A 22,592-nucleotide genomic window follows, 5' to 3' on the forward strand; every position below is an offset into this window, starting at 1 on the left:
TGAATCTGCAAGCAATTGCTTTATTTTTGTCTCTGTGCAGTCAAACCTCTCCGCTAATGATAATCTGTATTTGCAGCTGCTCCCCAGTGCTAGCCTCACCGCCTCAGCTCCACCTCAGATCATCAGGCATTAGATTCTCATAAGGAGCACGCAACCTAAATCCCTCACATGCACAGTTCACAGTAGGGTTTGCGCTCCTATGAGAATCTAATGCTGCCGCTGATCTGACAGGAAGCGGAACTCAGGTGGTAATGTGAGTGATGGGGAGCAGCTGTAAATACAGATGAAGCTTTGCTCACTCACCTACTTCTCACCTCCTGCTGTGCGGCCCGGTTCCTGACAGGCCACAGGCCAGTACCGGTACATGGTCCAGGGGTTGGAGATCCCTGCTGTAAAAAACTGTTCCAAAGAGATAAGGGAGGTGCTAATATATATATATATATATATATATATATATACATATATATATATATGTGTATGTATGTATATATATATATATATATATATATATATATATATATATATATATATATATATATGCCATCAAGGTTTTGGTGAAAGATTACTGCTAGTCACAAGGATCAGATAGCTCAACTAATGATTTTAGTGCTTTTCTATGTATGGGAAGATGCAAGAATTTGGGGTCATTGAAATTCTTTCTTACATATGCATTTTAACTATCTAGGGTTCTGTATATCCAAAACACAGAATACTTCATCCTGAATTCCTTTTGGGGTGTACTTGTAGGTGAGCAACTGCAGTGGCTAATGACTTAATCCTTGTAGAACGGTAATGGCAGGCAACATTCTTTGCTTATGCTGCATACTAATCAGCACCAATAATTTTCAAACTTTCTCTAAAACATATGTGAGTGCATGCACACACACACACACACACACAGGTCTCAACTTTTCTTTGCCTTTAAAACTAATGTAGGACACTAATTTATTTGTCCTGCACAGTCACACATAACTGCAGGCAAGATCAGCCCTGCCCTATTTTTCCCCTTCAGATTTCAGAGTCCTTTCCACCCTCAAATAGCTCATGCCATTTAGGAATAGGGGTTAAAATGCTGGAACAACATCCCTTAAGAGCATAGACCTAGCAGAAACTTTCCCAGTTTACTTATGCTAAAAAAGAAGAACTTGCTCCAAGGGACTTGATCAACCACTATATTGTTTGACATATTTAAACTTAATGCCCTTTTGCTGCAGTTTAGCATGTGTCTTCTAGTCTTCGCTTGAGGGCAAATTGCAAACATCTGGTTAGTGTTTTAGAGTAGGAAGATTTGGTAGTTGTTGGAGGTTGGATAGTAAAAGGAGAAATTCTTCATCTAGGCGTCAATATATTTTCAAAGACGGCGTTGAATGTATTGTTGTAACTTGTCTAAAAGGTTTAACTGGAAATTTAGAAACATAATTGTTCTCTATTGTGGATTTTATAACTAATTATTTAATTAATCCTTTTAAGCAAATTTCACAGCAAAAGAATTTCCTCAAGGAATAGCAATGAGAAAGAAGAGCAGGGTAGGCAACGGAGGAAGAAATGCAAGAGGTGGAGGGGTGGGACAAAACATTGGGTCATTAGTAGACAAAGATAAATAAGAGGATGCCTACTGAATAAGCTTCTGGAGATGACAGTTTAATAATAACCTACATTTTAACAGAAGTAGCATATATAAATAAATTGAAAAAAATTTAATAGTAAAAAAGAGCCAGGTTTGTTCAAGCTCTATTTTAGCTAATGTGTAATTCTCTTTTATAATCCTTGGATTCCTAGTGCTTGCCTTTCAATTAGGTTCCTTTTGTAGAATCATGGTGGTCTTGCAAAAACACAAATGAACAAGCAAATAAGATCTACAATTCTTGCCTCTTTAGGTAAATATGTATATATGATACATATTTATAAACTATATTTGTATTTATAAACTATATTTATCTGATAAATATAGTTTCATAGACTCCAGTCACATAAATATATGTAAATGTAAACTTTTGAATATAAACTGTGAGAAATATATGATATGATATGTTTTTTAATTTCTTCAGCAGATGGGAAGTTCTAAAGGAAATACATGTGAACATATTTTAAACTACGCTTTGATTTGAATTCTCTGGGGTGAGAGAAGTTTCGGTAGGTCCATATCAAATCAAGCTATGCAAATGGATATTTAAAATTATTTCTTTGGCTTTGATATTTCTATCAACCTGAAAGTGGGGTAGGATATTAGAAATATAAAATAAAATATTGTTAAAACTTGGTAGTAAGAATAGTCAGGTTGGCAGCATAATTGGATATGGATATAGGATATCTTTCATATCAAGACATGGTATGACAAAGAGATTTTCTGCTCTGTAAATATGTTTATATATAAAAATATATGCATAGAAAAATTTTGGTGTTATGTAAATTTCCTTGGAACCTAAATCCATTGTTTCTGGTGGCATAATATACTGGGTGATACCAATCTACAAGGAAACAAAATCAAACCAAATAGAAAGAAAGACAATTACTAATAGGGTAGGGATTTGAGCTAAGGAAATGGTTTAGGAGAAGGGTACAATTCAGATGTGAGTATCTTGACTTCCTCCTTAAGTCTTTTTTGCTTTTTTATTAAAGTACAGTTGCTTTACAAAGTTGTATTAGTTTCAGTTGTACAGCAAAGTGATTCAGTTTTATATTTATATGTATATATATTTCAGATTATTTTCCATTATAAGTTATTATGAGATATTGAATCTAGCTCCCTGTGCTGTACAGTAAATCCTTGTTGCTCATCTATTTTATGTATAGAAGTTCATAAATATCTATTAATCCCATACTCCTAATTTATCCTCCCCCTTACTCTTTTGGAAACCATAAGTCTGCTTTCCATATCTGTGAATCTATTTCTGTTTTGTATATAGATTCATTTGTATCATTTTTTTAGATTCCACATATAAGTGATATATTTTCTTTCTCTGACTTACTTCACTTAGTATGATAATCTCTAGGTCCATCCATGTTGCTGCAAATGGCAATATTTTGTTCTTTTAATGGCTGAGTAATACTCCATTGTATATATGTACCACATCTTTATCCATTCATCTGTTGATGGGAACTTGGGTTCTTTCAATTTCTTGGCTATTGTGAATAGTGCTGCTATGAACATTGGGGTTCAAGTATCTTTTCTAATTAGAGTTTTTATCTTTTCCACATATATGTCCAGTAGTGGGATTGCTGGATCATATGGTAGGTCAATTTTTAGTTTTTTAAGGAACCTCCATACTGTTTTCCATAGTGGCTGCACCAATTTACATTCCCATCAACAGTGTAGGAGGGATCCCTTTTCTCCATACCCTCTCCAGCATTTATTATTTGTAGACTATTTGATGATAGCCATTCTGACTGGTGTGAGGTGATACTTTATTGTGGTTTTGATTTGCATTTCTCTAATAACTAGCAATGTTGAGCATCTTTCAAGTGCCTGTTGGCCAACTGTATGTCTTCTTTGGAGAAATATCTATATAGGTCTTTTGCCCATTTTTTGATTGGGCTGTTTACTTTTTTGATATTGAGTTGTATGAGCTATTTATATATTTTGGATATCAGGCCCTTGTTGGTTGTATTATTTGCAAATGTTTTCTCCCATTCTGTAGGTTGTCTTGTCATTTTGTTGATGATTTCCTTTGCTATGCAAAAGCTTTTAAGTTTAATTAGTTCCAATTAGTTTATTTTTTCTTTTATTTCTTTTGCCTTGGGAGAACGATGTTAGAAAATATTGCTACAATCTATGTCCGAAAATGTTTTTCCTTTGTTCTCTACTAGGAGTTCTATGGTGTCATGTCTTATACTTAGGTTTTTAAACAATTTTGAGTTTATTTCTGTATATGGTGTGAGTGAGTGTTCTAACTTCATTGATTTATAAGTAGCTGTCCCGTTATCCCAACACCACTAGTTGAAGACTGTCTTTTCTCCTTTGTATATTCTTGCCTCTTTTGTAGTAGATTGATTGACCATAGCTGTATGGGTTTATTTCTGTGTTCCCTATTCTGTTCCACTGATCTATAAGTCTGTTTTTGTGCCAATATCATGCTGTTCTGATTATTGTAGCTTTGTAGTATTATTTGACACATGAAAGGGTTATGCCTCCAGCTTTGTTCTTTTTCCTCAGGATTGTTTTGACAATTCTGGGTCTTTTGTGGATTATTTGTTCTAGTTCTGTGAAAAATGTCATGGATATTTTGATAGGGGTTGCATTAAATCTGTAGGTTGCTTTGGGTAGTATGGTCATTTTACAATATTAATTCTTCCAATCCAAGAGCATGGATATTTTACCATTTCTTTTCCATCTTCAATTGCCTTTATCAATGTTTTATATTTTTTCCATGTATAGGTCTTTCACCTCCTTGGTTAAGTTTATTCCTAGATATTTTATTTATTTATTTATTTTATGCAACTTTAAATGGTTTTTTTTTTGCTTTCTCTTTCTGATATTTCATTATTCGTGTAAATAAATGAAACAGATTTCTGTATATTACTCTTGTATCCTGCTACCTTTCTGTATTCATTTATTAGTTCTAATAGTTTTTGTGTGAAGTTGTTTTAAGTGTTCTCTATATAGAGTATCATATCATCTGCAAATAGTGACGTTTTTACCTCTTCCCTTCCAATTTAGATACCTCTTATTTCTTTTATTGTCTGAATGCTATGAATAGGATTTCCAGTTCTATGCTGAATAGAAACGGTTAGAGTGGGCATCATTGTCTTGTTCCTGAATTCAGCAGGAAGGCTTTCACCTTTTCACAGTTGACTATTATGTTGGCTGTTGGTTTGTTATAAATGGCTTTTATTATGGTGAGATATGTTCCCTCTATACCCACTTTGGTGAGAGTTTTTATCATGAGTGGATGTTGAATTTTATCAAATATTTTTCCTGCATCTATTAAGATGATCATGCAGTTTTTGTGTTTCCTCTTTTTAATGTGGTGTATCACATTGTTTGATTTGTGTATGTTGAACAATCCTTGCCACTCTGGAAAGAAACCAACTTGATCATGGTATATGATCCTTTTTATGCATCGTTGGATTCAGTTGGCTAATATTTTTTTGAGGATTTTTGCATCTATACTCATTGAAAAAATTGCCTGTAATTTTCTTTTTTGGTAATGTTTTGTCTGCTTCTGGTATTAGGGTGATGGTGACTTCATAGAATGAATTTGGGAGTGTTCCCTCCTCTTCAGTCTTTTGGAATAATTTGAGAAAAATTGTTATAAGTTCTTCTTTGTATTTTTAGTAGAATTCGCCAATGAAGTCGTTTGGTCCTGGACTTTTATTTGGTGGGAATTTTGTTGTTGTTGTTGTTACAGAGTGTATTTCACTTCTAGTGATCAGTTCATTCAAATGATCTGTTTCTTTTTTTTTTTTTTAATATTTTTAATTGGCCATGCAGACTGTGGGACTCTGACAAGGGATTGAATCTGGTCCCTGACAGTGGAAGCATGGAATCCTAACCACTGCACCAACAGGGAATTCCCAGTACTTTTTTTTTTTAATATTTATTTGTCTGCATTGGGTCTTTGTTGCCACATGCGGGATCTTCATTGTGGCATGCAGGATCTTTCGTTGTGGTGTGCAAGCTTCTCTTTAGTTGTGACGTGTGGGCTCATTAGTTGAAGCTCATGGGCTGAGTTGCCCTGTGGCATGTGGAATCGTAGTTCCCCAACCAGGGATCAAAACTGCGTCCCCTGCACTGGAAGGTGGATTCTCAACCACTGGACCACCAGGGAAGTCCCATGATCTGTTTCTTCTTGACTCACTTTTGGCAGGCTGTTTGTTTCTAGAAACTTGTCCATTTCTTCTAGATTGTCCAATTTGTTGACATATAACTGGTTATAGTATTCTCTTATGATTTTTTTTGTATTTTTGCAGTATCATTTGGTGTTTCTCCTCTTTCATTTCTTATTTCGTTTATTTGGGTCCTCTCTTTTCTTGGTGAGCCTGTCTAAAGGTTTGTTGATTTTGTTTATATTTTCTGTTTATCTTGGTTTTATTGATCTTTTCTATTGTTTTCTGATCTCTATTTTGTTTATTTTCTCTCTGATCTCTATCATTACCTTCCTTCTACTGACTTTGTGTTTTGTTTGTTCTGTTTTTCGAATTATTTTAGGTGGTAAGTTAGGTCGTTTGAGATTTTTCTTCTTTCTTGAGGAAGGCCTGTAGTGCTATAAACTTCTCTCTTAGAACAGCTTTTGCTGCATCTCATAACTTTTGTAAGGTTGTGTTTTTATTTTCATTTGTCTCAAAGTATTTTCTGATTTCTTCTTTGATTTCATCATTGACCCACTGGTTTTTTAGTAGCATGTTTTTCAGCCTCCATGTGTTCATCTTTCCCCCATTTTTCTTTCTGTAGTTGATTTCTGATTTTATACCGTTGTGGTCAGAAAAGATGCTTGAAATAATTTCTATCCTCTTAAATTTGTTGAGGCTTGTTTATTAATACCAAACCTAGCATTTGGTTTATCCTAGAGAATGTTTCATGTGTGCTTGAAAAAAATGTGTATTCTAGTTCTTCTTTTTCTTTTCTTTTTTTTTTTGATGTAGTGTCCTGTAGACATTAATTAAGTCCAACTGGTCTGTTGCATCATTTAGGACCTCTGTTGCCTTATTGATTTTATGTCTTGAAGACCTGTCCACTGATGTTAGCAGGGTGTTAAAGTCTTCTACCATTATTGTTTTCCTGTCAGTTTCTCCCTTTATGTCTGTTAGTATTTTTTTTTAATATATTTAGGTATCCCTATATTGGGTGCATATATGTTAACAAGTGTAATATTTCTTCTTGTATTGACCCCTTTATCATTATATAATATATTTCTTTGTCTTTATTCATGGACTTTGTTTTAAAGTTAATTTTGTCTGATATAAATATACCCCCACTTTACTGTCATTTCCATTTGCATGAAATATCTTTTCCATCCTTTCCTTTTCAATCTCTGTATGTCCTTTGCCCTGAAGTGAGCCTCTTGTAGGCAGCATATTGTAGGTTCTTGTTTTTAAATCTAGTCTTGCCACTCTATGTCTTTTGATCAGAGCATTTATTTTATTGCCATTTAAAGTAATTATTAATAGGTATGTACTTATTGCCATTTTAAACCCTGTTTTCCATTTGATTTTGTAGTTCTTCTTTGTTCATTTTTTCTCTTTGTTTTTCCTTTTTTGGTTTGATAATTTTGTATTGTATTACGCTTGAGTTCCTTTCTTTTTGATTTTTGTGAATCTATTGTATGGTTTTGAATTCTGCTTACTTTGGTTTTCAAGCATGTTGACCCATAACTGTATCTATTTTCTTTAGACTGATAGTCATATAAGTTCAAACACATTTTAAAATATCTACAATTTTTACTCCTCTCCTCCACATTTTGTGATTTTGATGTCCTATTTTACATCTTCATGTCTATTCTTCTGCTATTAATTGTAGTTATAATAGGTTTTACAAAATGTTTGTTTTTTAATCTATGTACTAGCTTATTTAAGTGATCTTCAATCCTTTTATATATTTGCCCTTCCTAGTGTGATTTTCCCTTTCCTATATATTCTTGCTTCTCTTCTATTTAGAGAAGACCTTTCAATATTTCTTTGAGGTCAGGTTAATATTGTTGCATTCTTTAGTTTTTGCTTGTCTGAGAAATTCTTTATCTCTCCTTCTATTCTAAGTGATAATCTTGCTGGGCAGAGTATCCTAGGTTGCAGGTTTTTCCCTATCAGGACTTTGAATATATCTTGCCACTCGCTTCTGGCCTGCACTGAAGTCAGCTGATAGCCTTAAGGGGGTTCCCTTGTAACTGACTCTTTGTTTTTCTCTTGCTGTCTTTAGAATCCTCTCTTTGTCTTTAACATTTGCCATTTTAATTATGATATATTTTGGTGTGAGTCTGTTTGAGTTCATCTTGTTTGATACCCTCTGTGCTTCCTGTACCTGGATATCCATTTCCTTCTTTAGGTTTGGGAGTTTTTCAGCCACAATTTCTTCAAATACATTTTCCATCCCCTTCTCTCCCTCTTCGCTTTCTGGAACCCATATTATGTGTATATTCACATGATTTGTATTATCCCATAGATCTCATATGTTGTTTTCATTTTTTAAAATCTGTCTTTCTGTCTGCTGTACTGATCAGATGATTTCCATTATTCTATCTTCCAGATCACTTATTCATTCTTCTGCATTATTTAATCTGCTATTCATTGCTTCTAGATTAGTTTTTATCTCAGCAATTGAGTTGTCTAGTTTGGAATGGTTCGTCTTTATACTTTCTAGTTCCTTTTTACAGTGATCTGCATTTCTATTGGCAATCTTAATTCCTTTTACATTTTTATTACTTCTTTTTTGAACTTGGAGTCCAGTAGATTGATGAGATCTGTTTCATTATTTGTTCTTTCAGGGGATTTCTCATGTTATTTTAATTGGGAGTAGTTCCTCTGCTTTTTTCTTTTACTTAACTTTCTCTGTCTCTATGAATTTAGGAGAAACAATTATCTACCGTGATCTTGAAGGGGTGTTTTTATTGTGTGTAGATTATGTGAATCCATTATTTTTGGTGTGAGTGCTGGTTTTTGTATGGAGGCCAGCCATGTCTTTCTTCAGAATGTGCTGGCTGCTATTCCCTTGATAGGGAGTATGACTGATGTTGTGGTGTCCAGAGACTGCACTGGATTTAGTTGGGGCCTCCTCTTTTCTCTGTGGCTGTCGGAGGTGGGTTCTACTCTCCAGTTGTGTGATTAGATGCCTTGAGGGTTCGAAAAAGCTCCACTGCCCTTGAGTGTGTGCCCTGTCCCAAAGGAGGTTACCACTGAAGCACGTGAGACCCGTGTGGTCACAGTGAATGTATGCACCACCTGTGCAGGCATCCATGTTTCTCCCCAGAAGCAGCTGAAAGATGCAACACTTTCTCTGTTGTGCTCATCCCAGACCTGGTGCTAGGCTGTGGTGTAGAATGGGCTGGTGCTGGGGGCTGGGGCACTGTGGCTACAAGAAGGTTGTGTTGCAGCTTGGGACCTGGTCTGCCTCTGTGGCAGACCTCTCTCAGGACCTGTTGCCCCAGATTCAGCTTCAAGCTGTGGTGTGGGGTGGATGGAGCCAGAGTGCTCCCACTGGGAAACGAGCCTCTGCATACTTCTCCCCAGGAAGACATGCTTTTCTGTGGTGCTCTCTGGTGTGCACACTGACAAAGTTCTCCAAGGCCAGACCCAACCCATCCTGCAAGTGTTCACAATGGGCACTGCCGTTTGGCTTGGACCTTACCTGGGTTGTCACAGGGCAGCTAGACTGAGTCCTCTCCCAGGGCCTGTCCTCCCGAGATTCAGTGCCTAGCTGCTGTGTGCACTAGCAGGTCCACCCACTGTGACTTTTCAACTGGGGAGTGTGGTGATGTGGCAGCCACCAACACAGGTCTCTCTCCTCCCTGACTGCTAGCAAACCAGCACATGCACAGTCCTCTTGGGCAGAGTCCAAGCCCCTCAAGCCCCTCTATTATTCCAGGGGACCTCCCAGCAGGCAAGGAGGCCCCCAAGGTGATGGTCTGCCAGTGTGGACCTCTCCTCCTTCACATATCCCACCCAGAGGAGCCAGTCTCATCCTGTTGACTCCTTTTTCCCTGTCCTACCCAGTTATGTGGAGATCTTTCTCTCAGCTTTTGTCTATAGGAGATCTTCTGCCAGTTTCCAGTTGGTTTTCTGTGAGAATTGTTCTACATGTAGATGTATTTTTTTTTTTTTTTTTAATTTTTATTTATTTATTTATTTATTTATGGCTGTGCTGGGTCTTCGGTTCGCGCGAGGGCTTTCTCCAGTTGCGGCAAGTGGGGGCCACTCTTCATCACGGTGCGGGGACCGCTCTTCATCGCAGCGCGCGGGCCTCTCACCATCGCGGCCCCTCCCGCTGCGGGGCACAGGCTCCAGACGCGCAGGCTCAGCAGCCGTGGCTCACGGGCCCAGCCGCTCCGCGGCATGTGGGATCTTCCCAGACCAGGGCTCGAACCCGTGTCCCCTGCATTAGCAGGCAGATTCTCAACCACTGCGCCACCAGGGAAGCCCTAGATGTATTTTTGATGTGTTTGTGGGAGAGGTGAGCTCAACATCCTTGTACTCCACCATCTGTATCCTCCTCCATCCTCAAGTCTTAATGAAATGTATGTTCACATATCCAAGCTTAAAGTTATAATCAGTATGTAGAACTTGAAACTTTGCTTTTGATAAGTAGAGACAATTTTGAATTTTTTAGCAGCTTTATTGAGATGTTCTTCACATTCCACGTATTTCATCCATTTAAATGGTACAGTTTAATGACTTTTACTATATTTACAGAGTTGTATTACCATCACCAGAATCAATTTGGGAACATTTTCATTAGCTCAAAAAGAAACTCCATTCTGATTAGCAGTCACTCTCCTTCCCTACACTCCACAAGCCCCTTAGACAACCATTAATGTACACTCTGTCTTTAAAGATTTGCCCACTCTGAAAATATATAAATCAAAACATGCAACTTGTGGTGTTTTCTGATTGGCTTCTTACATTCAGCGTCGTATCTTCAAGGCTCATACATGTTGCAGTATGCATCAATACTTTATTCCTTTTTTTGCAAAATAATATTCCAGGGTTTGAATACATCACATTTTATTTGTTCATTCAGAGATTGATGAACATTTCAGTCATTTCCAACTTTTGATGGATAATGTCAACATAAGCTTTTATGTTCAAGTTTTTACATGGACATATGTTTTCATTTTTCTTTAATAAATCTAGATGTAAAATTGCTGGATCATATAGTTATTGCAGGTTTAACACTTGATTAACTGTCAGACTGCTTTCTAAAGTAGCTAACCAGCAATTTATGTGGTTTCCAATTTCTCCATGTTCTCACCAAGTTTGTAATTATCTTTGTGATTATATCCAATCAAGTGAATGGGAAATAGTATCACTGTGTTTTTAATTTCCTTAATGACTAATAATGTTGAATATCTTTTCATGTGCTTACTAACCATAGTTGGGGATGGAGATCTCATCCTACTTTTCTTGGAATAACTCTCCTGCTTTGTAAGTGCGGCGTTGGTTAGGGGAAATAGCCTCTGGTTTTATTTGGAATGCCTCTCCTGCTATGGAACTTCCACCTTATGAATAACCTGAAGCAAGGGAGATTGGGACCCAGTATTCTTGGTAGAGCTCCTGCCATAGGTTAGGTTAAGGATGAGGATTCAAGACCTCTTAGCCTCTTTTTCTTGTAATAGAGTTTTTCCAAGATAGAGATGGAGGGGTTTAGATGTGGTAGCAGTCCGCACCTATTAAGAAAGGTTCCATAGCCCTACACTGAGATCTGAAAGGAGACTTGTTTTCTTGGATGCACCCTAAATGGGTAGAGATACTGTCTCCTTATGTGGGGAGCAGGGAAGGGAATGCATTATGGCTCAAATACCATAGATTCTTGTACTTATCAAGAATTAGTAGATTTTCTTGAACAATTGTTTCTCAATTGCTATACGACCCTAGGACTATTTCAAGAAATGTCAAGTGGTTAGTTTTTAAAATAATTTTAAACAATTGTGGTTATTTTATTAGGGAGAGGATCCTAGAACTCTTCATGATGCCATTCCAAAAATATGTCTCCCTGAATATTTTGAATTTTGAAAGCGTTCTTCTGCCTTGAAAAAGATTGATTTTCAAAATGATTTTCTAAAATAAAGGTCTAATTTGAAACACAATCTAGTGCAACAAATCCTACAATCTCAAATGTATCCATCTTTTTCCTGACTGCAATGAGTGCAAATTACATAATGGTAGTGGAAAGCCAAGGATCATCTAGGAATGGGTGATTTTAGAGTTGAAAACATTGTCCCCAGATATTGGCCTGACTATATATGTGATATATATATGGCATCTGAGCCATGACTGTGGTAAATGTTTTTGTTGTTATTGTTGTCATTGTTGTTTTGTTTGTTTGTTTTTGTTTTCCCAGGAAATAAAATTGCTTTTGTAAGTTTAATCTATTATGTGTGTTTATTTTATCCTGAAGTATTTCCATTAATTTCATTATATTATATTCTGTGGCATTTTCCATTCACTGATAATCCCGATTCTGGAGTCTTTCTTCCACATTCTGGAGTCTTTATTCCTCTTATCCCAGTCTAGACTATTTTGTCTCTAATGCTGCTATGTAGGTGTTATCCAGGAATATCACGCCTCAGGTTTTTAGTTTTGTTCTACTGCTTTCTGAATCCAATGTCTTTCTATTTCTTGATGAATGTCACCTTTAACCAGAGTATATCCTTAAGCTACTTTATAACAAATTGTGTTTTTCTGTATAGTTGCATCATTGAAAATGTCTTTATTTTGCCTTATTTTGATTAATATATTAGATAGATTGAAACTAAATCTTCAGTGGGCTGATAAGTACATTGGCAGTCAAATTTTGATTTTTTGGGCTTTCCTGGTGGCGCAGAGGTTGAGAATCCGCCTGCCAATGCAGGGGACATGGGTTCAAGCCCTCGTCTGGGAAGATCCCACATACTGCCGAGCAACTAGGCCCGTGAGCCACAATTACTGAGCCTGCGCGTCTGGAGCTTGTGCTCCACAACAAGAGAGGCTGCGATAGAGAAAGGCCCGCACACCGCGATGAAGAGTAGTCCCCACTTGCCACAACTAGAGAAAGCCCTCGCACAGAAACGAAGACCCAACCCAGCCAAAAATAAATAAATAAATAATTAATTAATTAAAAAAAAATTTTTTTTGATTTTTTTTGAAAGTGACACTTTTTCTTTTCCATCTATGGAATCTTTTGGTATTTTTTCTTTATCCTTTTTCCAGAATGTGAATCCATGCCTTGCTATAGCCCAGGTCTTAATTAAAGGTCTTCACTCATCAAACCATCATGGCCCTTCCCATCCTGCTTATAAATCCCTAATTACATTAAATGTTCCTCTTACTTTCTCCTTTATGCTTATCACTGCTCTAAGTTCATCTATTTCCAAATGCTTATCTTGTTTCCTGATATCATTCATTAAACCTTTTTAAATAAATACTGACCATTACTATTAGAATGTAATGTCTTTATAGAAATCTACTGGTTTCAGAAACCTATGCTTATGCCTCTCTTACTTTTTAGTCTGCCTGGTTCCCTGTATTCACCTCCTGTTAACTGCACAGTTCCAGCCATTCAGCCAATTCAGGTATACTTAACTTGGCCTTAAACTTGGGGATCAATCAATCCCCGTAGTTAGCAGGAATCAACAGAAAACATATCAGTAGGTTGTGGCACACAATCAGATTGGTTTCATTACATTTAAATTGGCAAGGCAAATGTAATCTATATGAGGCAATTAATTCTAAAATGTCACAAGGATTATTAGTTCAAAGTAAGTTCATAAAAAATAGAAGATTGAAGTAACTACTTTGTTGTAAAAGTTAGAACTTGAAATGGCTCTAAACTACCATTTATTGAAAACCTACTATGTGCTACAGTTTTTATTTTTCTTATTTGTAATCCTTGCAACCATTTTTCAAGATACCATTTTTAAAAATTTTATAGATGAGTATATCAAGCTTTAGAAACAAGTTACTGCTCAAGTTTACTTGCATATTATTCACATTGTTCCATCAGGATACAAATTCAAGTCTCTGCCAAAGCCATTGAAATTTCACTGGGTTACTCTGCCTTTAAGAAAGTAGGTTTTAGAGCATAAGACCTTTAAGTGGAAGAAACAATAAGAGCACAAAGGAACACATGTTAATATGACCTATAGAAGCCAGGTTGTGCTTGCACTAGACACTCTTCCAGGCTTTGAGGTTAGAGCAAGGAGGCAAAAGGAAATAGGAAAAGCAGAAGTGGCAACAGCAGTAGCATTAATAGCAGCAATTTATGATCCTGTTTTGTCTCTAGAAGTTGCAACCGAACACTATTCCTTCTGAGCTCATCTCACTTCTAGGTGTTCTACAACTTCTAAGGTAAGTTTAATTTCTGAGTCTCCACAAGATTTTTGAAGCATTGTATCAATTACTTAAGTCCAATCATACCATACATACTTTGCTGAGGCATGAAATTCCTAAAACAAGACACAAAGGCTTTCATTCTACCATTTCAGACACAAGTGTAAAATGCAAATACTACTGAGAGGTAAGTCGTGTGAAATCAATAACAGATGTTTTTCTGTTTCGAAAAGGAAGATAGAAGAGAAGGCAGCAAAAGATCCTTAAGAGGGGAGAAGAGTTAAGCAATTGTGAAGAGGCCAGAGATATGTACAAAAAAGTCAGTCTTATTTCCCTTATGGCCTTATACAACACTTTTTTATCTGTTCTTAGGTAACCTGTGCAATAACTATGTACATTTGACTGTGTGAAATTTTACCTTTTCTACCTTCCCTGCACAGCTAAATTTTACTACTATAATGATCAATTGGGTAGTGACCCCATAATTCTAAAGGAATTATGATAATTTTATATTTAATGATCATAACAGAGGGCCTTATTTTAGAAAATTGACAATATATACCAGGGGGAAAGGGAGGGGAAAGATAAATTGGGAGATTGGGATTGACATATACATACTACTATATATAAAATTGATAACTAATAAGGACCTACTGTATAGCACAGGGGACTTTATTCAATACTCTGTAATGGCCTATATTGGAAAAGAATCTAAAAAAGAATGGATATATGATATATGTATAACTGATTCACTTTGCTGTACACCTGAAATTAACACAACATTGTAAATCAACTATACTCTAATAAAACTTTTAAAAAAAGAAAATTGAACATATAGAGTGTGTTATGTATATTATAGTAATTTATGTGTATTTCTGTATGCTAAAGACCTACAAAAACACAACTGCAATGAGATTTTTCTGTTAGTTTATAATTTTTATTTCCTAAAAGAATTGGTGAAGCACTCTGTCTAGCCTTGTTAAGGACAATCTATTTTTTTGCCTCTTTTTGTGTCATCCACTGCTCCATCTAGACATAAAGGTGATATTTCTGGGGAAAAATGTTATTCCTTAATGCTCTTTTATAGAGCTGGTGATTAGAACACATAATCCATAAGGACAAAATAAATGGAAAGCCATTGAGTGTATTGCAAAATATATTCAATCAAAAGAAATCAAGGATAGAAAGTACTTCAACAGAAATTCATGGACTCTTGCCTGGTTTCCGAATTTGAGTTTCTTTCCAATCCAGAACCCAATAACTGGAGGTAAAACTGGATCATGAGAAGGAAAGACTGTGCAATATCCCAACAAGTATATACAGCAATGATTCCCCCGAGCCTCACTCAAAGGCTCCAGTAGCTATACACTAGGACAATATTTACATTAGTACACAGGGACCCAAAGTATTATCATGGAATTCCTATTAGAGAAAAACATGCATGAATCAAGTAATAAATAGAGTCCAGGCCCAAGTGTGACTCACAGTGAGTACACTGGGTTCACAGACATACCAGCTATCATTTTCAGTATAAATGAAATACTTATACTTGGTAATTGGAAGAACATCCACATTAGTCACTCAGCCTATGGAGAGGGATCATTATAGTAGGGAAGGCAAAGCCATATGAATCCTAGAAGGTGTCAGCTAGCTACCACAAATGAGAAGCCTCATTTTCAGGTGTTGCATTAATGAGGTAGCTTTGCTAGAGAAAATTAACATGATTTTCAGTACATGACATGTGGCTATTGAGCTGGTAGAAGCTTACTTTTCTATGCTTATCAGGCTGGAACACAAGAAGTAGTTCCCATTCATATGCAATGTGTCATACAATGGTTTTATGGTTTTGTCCCAAAGTTAGATTAACCTTCTCCCCTTCTGTCATAATATAGTTTGAAAAGATTTGGGCCATCTGGATATTCTGCAGAATATCACTTTGGTCCACTATATCAAAGCTATTATGTTAATCCAACTAGATGACAAGATATGGGAACCACATTTGAAGCTTTGATAAGACACATATGTTCTAGACAGTGGAAGAAAAACTATATGAGGATTCAGGGTCTTGCCACATCAATGTAGTTTTGTCATAAATTCAGTGATCTGATGCATGACAGGACTTTCTCTCCAAAAAAATGATAAATGATTGCATCTTTCATAGTCCACCACTATCAAAGAAGCTCAATATCTAGAAGGCTTCTGCAGTTACTAAAGGCAACATATTCCAAAAGTGGGAATAGAGCTCTGATTCTCTGTTGAATAACAACGAAGGCTGCTAGCTGGGAGTGCAGCCCAGGGCAAAAAGAACGCTTAGCAGGTGTAGGCTGTGCTGTAAGCAGCACTGTTGCTTTGACATATAACTCAACAGAACCTATGGAATTAGATGTTTCACAGTAGAAAAAATACCACATGATATTTAGGGCAAGCCCCTGTGGGAAAATTATAACATATACCATAGATCTTAAAAATCTGGCATAAAGCCTTGCTACTTGCATCAAAACTTTTTATTCCACTTAAAAATTAGTTTCTGAAGTACTACTAAACCTTGCTAGATATAGATAATATAAGCATGATCATGTGGCGAGAGCTGCCCACTATAAGCTGGTTTTTTTCACAGCAATCAAGTCATAAGTTTAAATAGGCCTAGCAGAAATCCATCATATGATAGAAGTGGTGTCTCTTGGACTGGACAAGAGCAGGGCCAATGAGCACGAGTAAGTTTCATGAGTAGGTAGCCTAGTCCCCCATGTGATCCACCTCTATCAATACACTGGTGCCTCTCTCTCAGATCATACCTATGTCATCGTAGGATTGTGTACCTTATGACCAACAGACAGAGAAGGAAACAGACCAATCTTGGTACATGTGTGCATTGGCTCGGTTTTGGGGTTCAAACTGAAAATGGACTGCTGCTGCACTGCAGCTAAACTCAAGGGTGATTTGAAAGACACTGGTGTGGGGATATCTTTCTAATGGGCAATCCACATTGCATGACCCTGACCTTCCACGTTGCATGGAAAGAAAAGTGGCCTGAAGTAAGGATGTATATGGGTTCATGAATGTCTTGGATAAGTCAAGGAAGAACACATTTGGTACCCAGGTGATCTACTGGTATATCACTGGCAATCCCCTGCTTAATTTAATAGACAAGTTCAGCAATTATAGCTTGAAAAGAGCATGATGATCAGGGGCTTACTTTTCTCCACTAAACTTAATTTTATAATTTTCCCCAAGAAAAGGCTGACCACAATACTGGAGGAGTTTTCCCAGATAGGGCAAACTTACGCAAAGCACTTGTATCCAACTGGCACATGGGCTAGACTATAGTGAATGCGATGGTACACCACTGAGATCCTCCTTTAGGACCAAGGTACTCATTCTTCCAGCAACTGGAAGTGTTGACTGCTGATAGCTCACAGCTGGGCTCTTCTGGAATTACCCTCAGCCTAAAAATCTGCCTCACCAAGGTTATTCCTCTTCCTCAGGGACAGTTTGCATCAAATGACTAGTCAATGATAGGGTTCAAGGCCTGGGTCAATTTGGGACAACTTTAAAGGGCCATCCCAACTTCACTGCAATATGTGGTATTGGTTGGTGTATCGATCTGTTGTAACTGCGTAACAGTTCAATTTCTCACTCTGCCCAATCTTCCTATCCTTAGTGCTTTAGTGGTGTCTTTGCTAAGTACATCCTTCCAAATAAACCTCCTGCATGCAATATTTGTCTTGGAATCTGTTATGGTCTGAATGCTTGTATATTCTGAAAATTCATGGATGAAAATCCCAATGCACAATGTGATGGTATTATGAAGTGGGGCCTTTGGGAGGTAATTCAGTTATGAGGGTAGAACCCTCATGAATGATATTAGTGCTCTTATAATAAAAGGCTACAGAGAGATCTTTCACCTCCTTTGCCCTGTGAGGACATAAAGAGAAGGCACTTGTGTAAAGAGAAAGCACTTGTGTATGAATCAGGAATTGGGCCCCCAGGAGCCACCACATTGAATCTGCTGTTGCCATGATTTTGGAATTCCCAGCCTCTAGAACTGTGAGAAAGAAATCTCTGTTGTTTACCAACTACCTAGTTTGTGGCATTTTTTTTTATAGCAGCCTACATGGACTGAGACAAAATGTGTTTCTGGGGAAATCAACTTCTTGCTTCACTAGTATTTTACTTTTTCCTACACTCTAGGCAAATTTTCCACCTATCATCAGAATGTCACATGCAGCCAATTCTAAGATATCACCCACCACCGCTCAGAAATATCTACTATTTAGATAGCTCTCATCTATTTCCTGCCCTCAATTAATTGTTCATAGCATTTCCTTTCCCTGTAAAGTCTTCCTTTCTTTCCTACCTGTTCAGGTATTCATTTTACTTCAAAGAATTATTTTCATCTTAACTCTCTGTAATGACAGCTTTCATTTCCCAAGCAATGCTCCCTCTCTGTGCTCTTAAATATACTTGCCATAAATATGACCATTAAAATATTCTATTTTACATTATTTCTGTTTGGTCTACATATAGGGCTAAGGGAACAGTGCTCGGTGGATTAAGAACTTGAGGAAATAGTCCTAAAATTCAATTTCTTACATCCAAATTAATGGAGCCATGAAATATATATTATATGTTGGACATAAGTTAAAAATGTGTTTTGGAGTCAGAAAAATCTAATTGCAAATCACAACTCTCCCACTTTATGTGAGCAAGTTATTTAATCTCACCAAGCCCAAATTTCCTCCCTCATCTATAACACAACACCTTCTTTTAGAACAGCATTATAAAGATTAAATAATTCACTGAAAGAGCTTAGCATTGTTCCAAACACATGGGTTCAGTAAGTGATGTGTAGTTTTATTAATGAAGGAACACATTTTTATCTCCTTAGATCCCTAAGCTTGATCTTTGAATAAGGTAGTGCATGCTTTTGACATGACTTTTAAAGAATATTCTGTAATATTTTTCATAAAGAAAACAGTCAGGATATTAATAATAGGTTTCTACAATGGTATTGAATTTTAAACCTCTGATGAAATGGATAACAGCAAGGCAAATACTGGGTATGCCCCTGGTGATTTTCAGGAGCAACTGCTTTAGAAATGTAAAATCTGGAAATATAGGGTTCTCCATACTCTAATCATGGGATAGCCCTTACATTACCCAAACCTAATCCTGCTTAATGTTGGCAGGTGATTTTAAAATTTATATTAATCCAAACAAGTACTATGGAAAAACTATCTCCTCAACTTCATTTCTTTGAAAATCTGCCGCCAATATATATCACTTTCTTTGTATAAAAAAAGAAAGTCCACAGAGATACACATAATGTTCTTATGAATTCAATATTAGTGCAATGCTTACAAAAGGACCGTGTCTAATTCTGGACAGTGATAATAAAACACAACATAAAAAAAAAAAAATTGGAAAGGTTTCAAGAAGAACATACAAAAGATTTAATATGTTTTATGTGGAAAACTGTATCTGCTAGGAAATTTTGGAAATCTTTGCTAATTTAGATAAAAAGCCAGCTCAGAACCTTTAAACATATGAAAGTTTGAAGAAAATAATGTGCTGCTTTTATAATTACAAATATACAGTCATTATAAAACAGTTAAGTAATACAGAAGTATTCACACTAAATTTTAAAAGTCCTTTTTCATTTTTACAATCCCCTCCCCAGAAGTAACCACTGTTTACAGTTTGTACATATATTTTATATCTTTCCCATGCCTTTAACATATCTATGTTAGCTGTATTTGCTTCATTTTTATACAGGACATGATGAGCATCTATATTTCCATTGAGGAATAGTTAAATAAACAAATAAAAGTATAGAGGAAAATGTTCCCTGATTAATAAATTCTTTCCTAGGACTTTGAATATGGTTAAAATATGGTTTGTAGGAATTTCAGGAAGGAAGGCATGTGTCTAGGAGTGAGAACTCTCTTTCTAGCTTGGTTTTGGCACTTCATTATCATCACTCCTTAAGTTGACCACCTTTTCTTTAATCTTTTCAAGGTTTCAAGGAGATACAATGTGAATTTTCCTGCTAAAAAGTCTGAAGATCTGTATTTTCTCTAGAGTTATACAGTTGAAATCTGTATCCTGGCTATGAAAAGGACTTCTTTTGAGTTCTCATATGTTTAAAATATGGATCTCTCAAAGTACTTTTCAAATTCTAGTAATGTATAATACTGTGGTTAACTGAAAGCAAATGAAAAATTAAGAAAACAACAACAATAAACTATTTTAGTTAGTTCAATTTCTTTTGCTATTCTGTTTCTTTCTTGGTCATTTCTGTCAATCAAGTATAATTGTGAAATTGCCTTGTAGATGGATATAAATGGAGACTAGTTTGAAACTCATTTTCTCTTTTAGTCCAGTCTGACAATCCAACTCCATGCCATTTCTTGGGCATACAATGGATATTTAAAAGACATCTGGTCATAAATATAATTTGATTTTCATCTACAGGAGGCTAGCTCTGTGTGTGTGTGTATCTGTGTGTGTGTGTGTGCGCGCGTATGTGTGTGTATGTTCAGACTAATATTGAAGACCTAAGCATATGAATGATCATCAGCAGGAATAGTAAAGGAAGTTAAATGAGGAGATTATAATCAGAAAATGCAATAATGGGAAACTTGCTTAATGAGGACATTGGTGCCAAACTACATTATTCATAGGACATTCTGATTAGAGACAAATGTAAAATGAAACATGCATTCCTTGGTGGAAGTCTTCATTTACATTTCAAATAAATACTATTACTCTAACCTTTGGCTGAGAAGATGAGCCTTTATACTGAATAACTAAAGACTCCCCCAAAGATAATGGTGTACCAAATATATTGTTAAGGAATAAATGGAGGAGTCAAATATATTGTATATCTAGTGCAAGGCACATTTTTAATCCCACTAATAAACATACTAAATTCAGGACCTCTGTGTTTGAAATAAAACATGGCTATAAATGGATTTATACATTTTACCATTTTATTATATTCTAATAGCTCCCCTTCTCTTTTAAAGAGTCAATCAGCTCAACTGATTAGAGCAAAGTGATAATGTGACCTGTTCATGGATCATAGCTTTTCTTATTATTAGATTTCTTGGCCATGAAATAGAGTCCTGGCCTTAAGCTGGCAATATCATAAATACTACAAAGTGAAGATGAATTATATCAGAATAAACATTCCTAATGTGTGCGTGTTTATGTATGTGTGTGTATATAGAGCAGTATGCTTAACCCAATCACCTGTGAACATTTTGTGCATTACAGAGTCTCTTTTGGACATAGAATATGAACTGGCAATGATCACTGTAGGTTGAGAGTTTCCTGCAGGATTCTTGTAAGCCAGATTTCAGAACAGCTGGTAGAAAAGAAGCATCGAAGTAAAACTCCAAGTACTGATTATACTTTCATACAACTCTACTACTGAAGAGAATCCATAAAATGAAAAGATACTTTTTGAATGGAGCATAAACTGATAGATGGACTTTTTTTTTTCCTTTTAATTAATTAATTAATTTATTTTTGGCTGTGTTGGGTCTTCGTTTCTGTGCGAGGGCTTTCTCTAGTTGCGGCAAGCGGGGGCCACTCTTCATCGCGGTGTGCGGGCCTCTCACTGTCGCGGCCTCTCTTGTTGCGGAGCACAGGCTCCAGACGCGCAGGCTCAGTAGTTGTGGCTCACGGGCCTAGTTGCTCCGTGGCATGTGGGATCTTCCCAGACCAGGGCTCGAACCCGTGTCCCCTGCATTAGCAGGCAGATTCTCAACCACTGCGCCACCAGGGAAGCCCTAGATGGACTTTTGAGTGGAGAGCGACTAATTTGTTTTGTGTGGAGAAAAAGTAAGGACTGGAAATCATTCTTTGACGGGATACAGAGAAAGAAACAGATAAAATACATTGTAAAGTTAAGAAAGAATAGACTCTGTTATTTTAAACTCTTTGGTACTTGATTTCCTTTGGCCTATCAGTAACCATTGCAAAACTTTCTCCAGAAGAAAAAAGTAAGATGTATACATTTGAGAAAGAAAACACACAAGCAAACCAAAAAAACAAAAACAAAAATCTTAAGGAATTTATAACTAACTACCAATGATTAGTGATATTGACACTAGACATTGAGAAAAACAATCTTCGGAGAATTTGGGCTCATAGTCTTGTGCTAGGAAGACTTCCATGAGACTTATGTGGGCAGTTTGAAAAACATGTCAATGCCACCCTTGCCCTCTACCCAATCCTTGACCTTTGGTGGATAGATGTAGGTGGGTAACAAAAAAGTTAGTCTTCACATAAACCACATAGCTTACACAGCATTAAATTTCACTAAGGATGCATGCAATCATGAGACACAGATAAAGCAGGAGGATATGTGGAGTACCCTACATGGCTCTTAGGGTCCTTCTTTCCTGTAAGGATCTCATACTTTCCGACTGGATGTAGATTGCGTTGCTAAAGAGGTTTCCAGTTTAGCTCACAAGGAAGTTAGAATGAATTTGGGTTATGAAGTGCCTCCATTTCATACCCCAGAGATTTGTATAGCTTACATGACATTTTCCAGAGACTCATGCCTCATAAATCCATAGAGTATAGCGTTGTTTATTGTAAGCAATCCCAAACCAGGGTCAAGTTGCACA

This window comes from Balaenoptera musculus, chromosome 17, assembly GCF_009873245.2.
Source record: "Balaenoptera musculus isolate JJ_BM4_2016_0621 chromosome 17, mBalMus1.pri.v3, whole genome shotgun sequence".
Classification (NCBI taxonomy): Eukaryota; Metazoa; Chordata; class Mammalia; order Artiodactyla; family Balaenopteridae; genus Balaenoptera; species Balaenoptera musculus.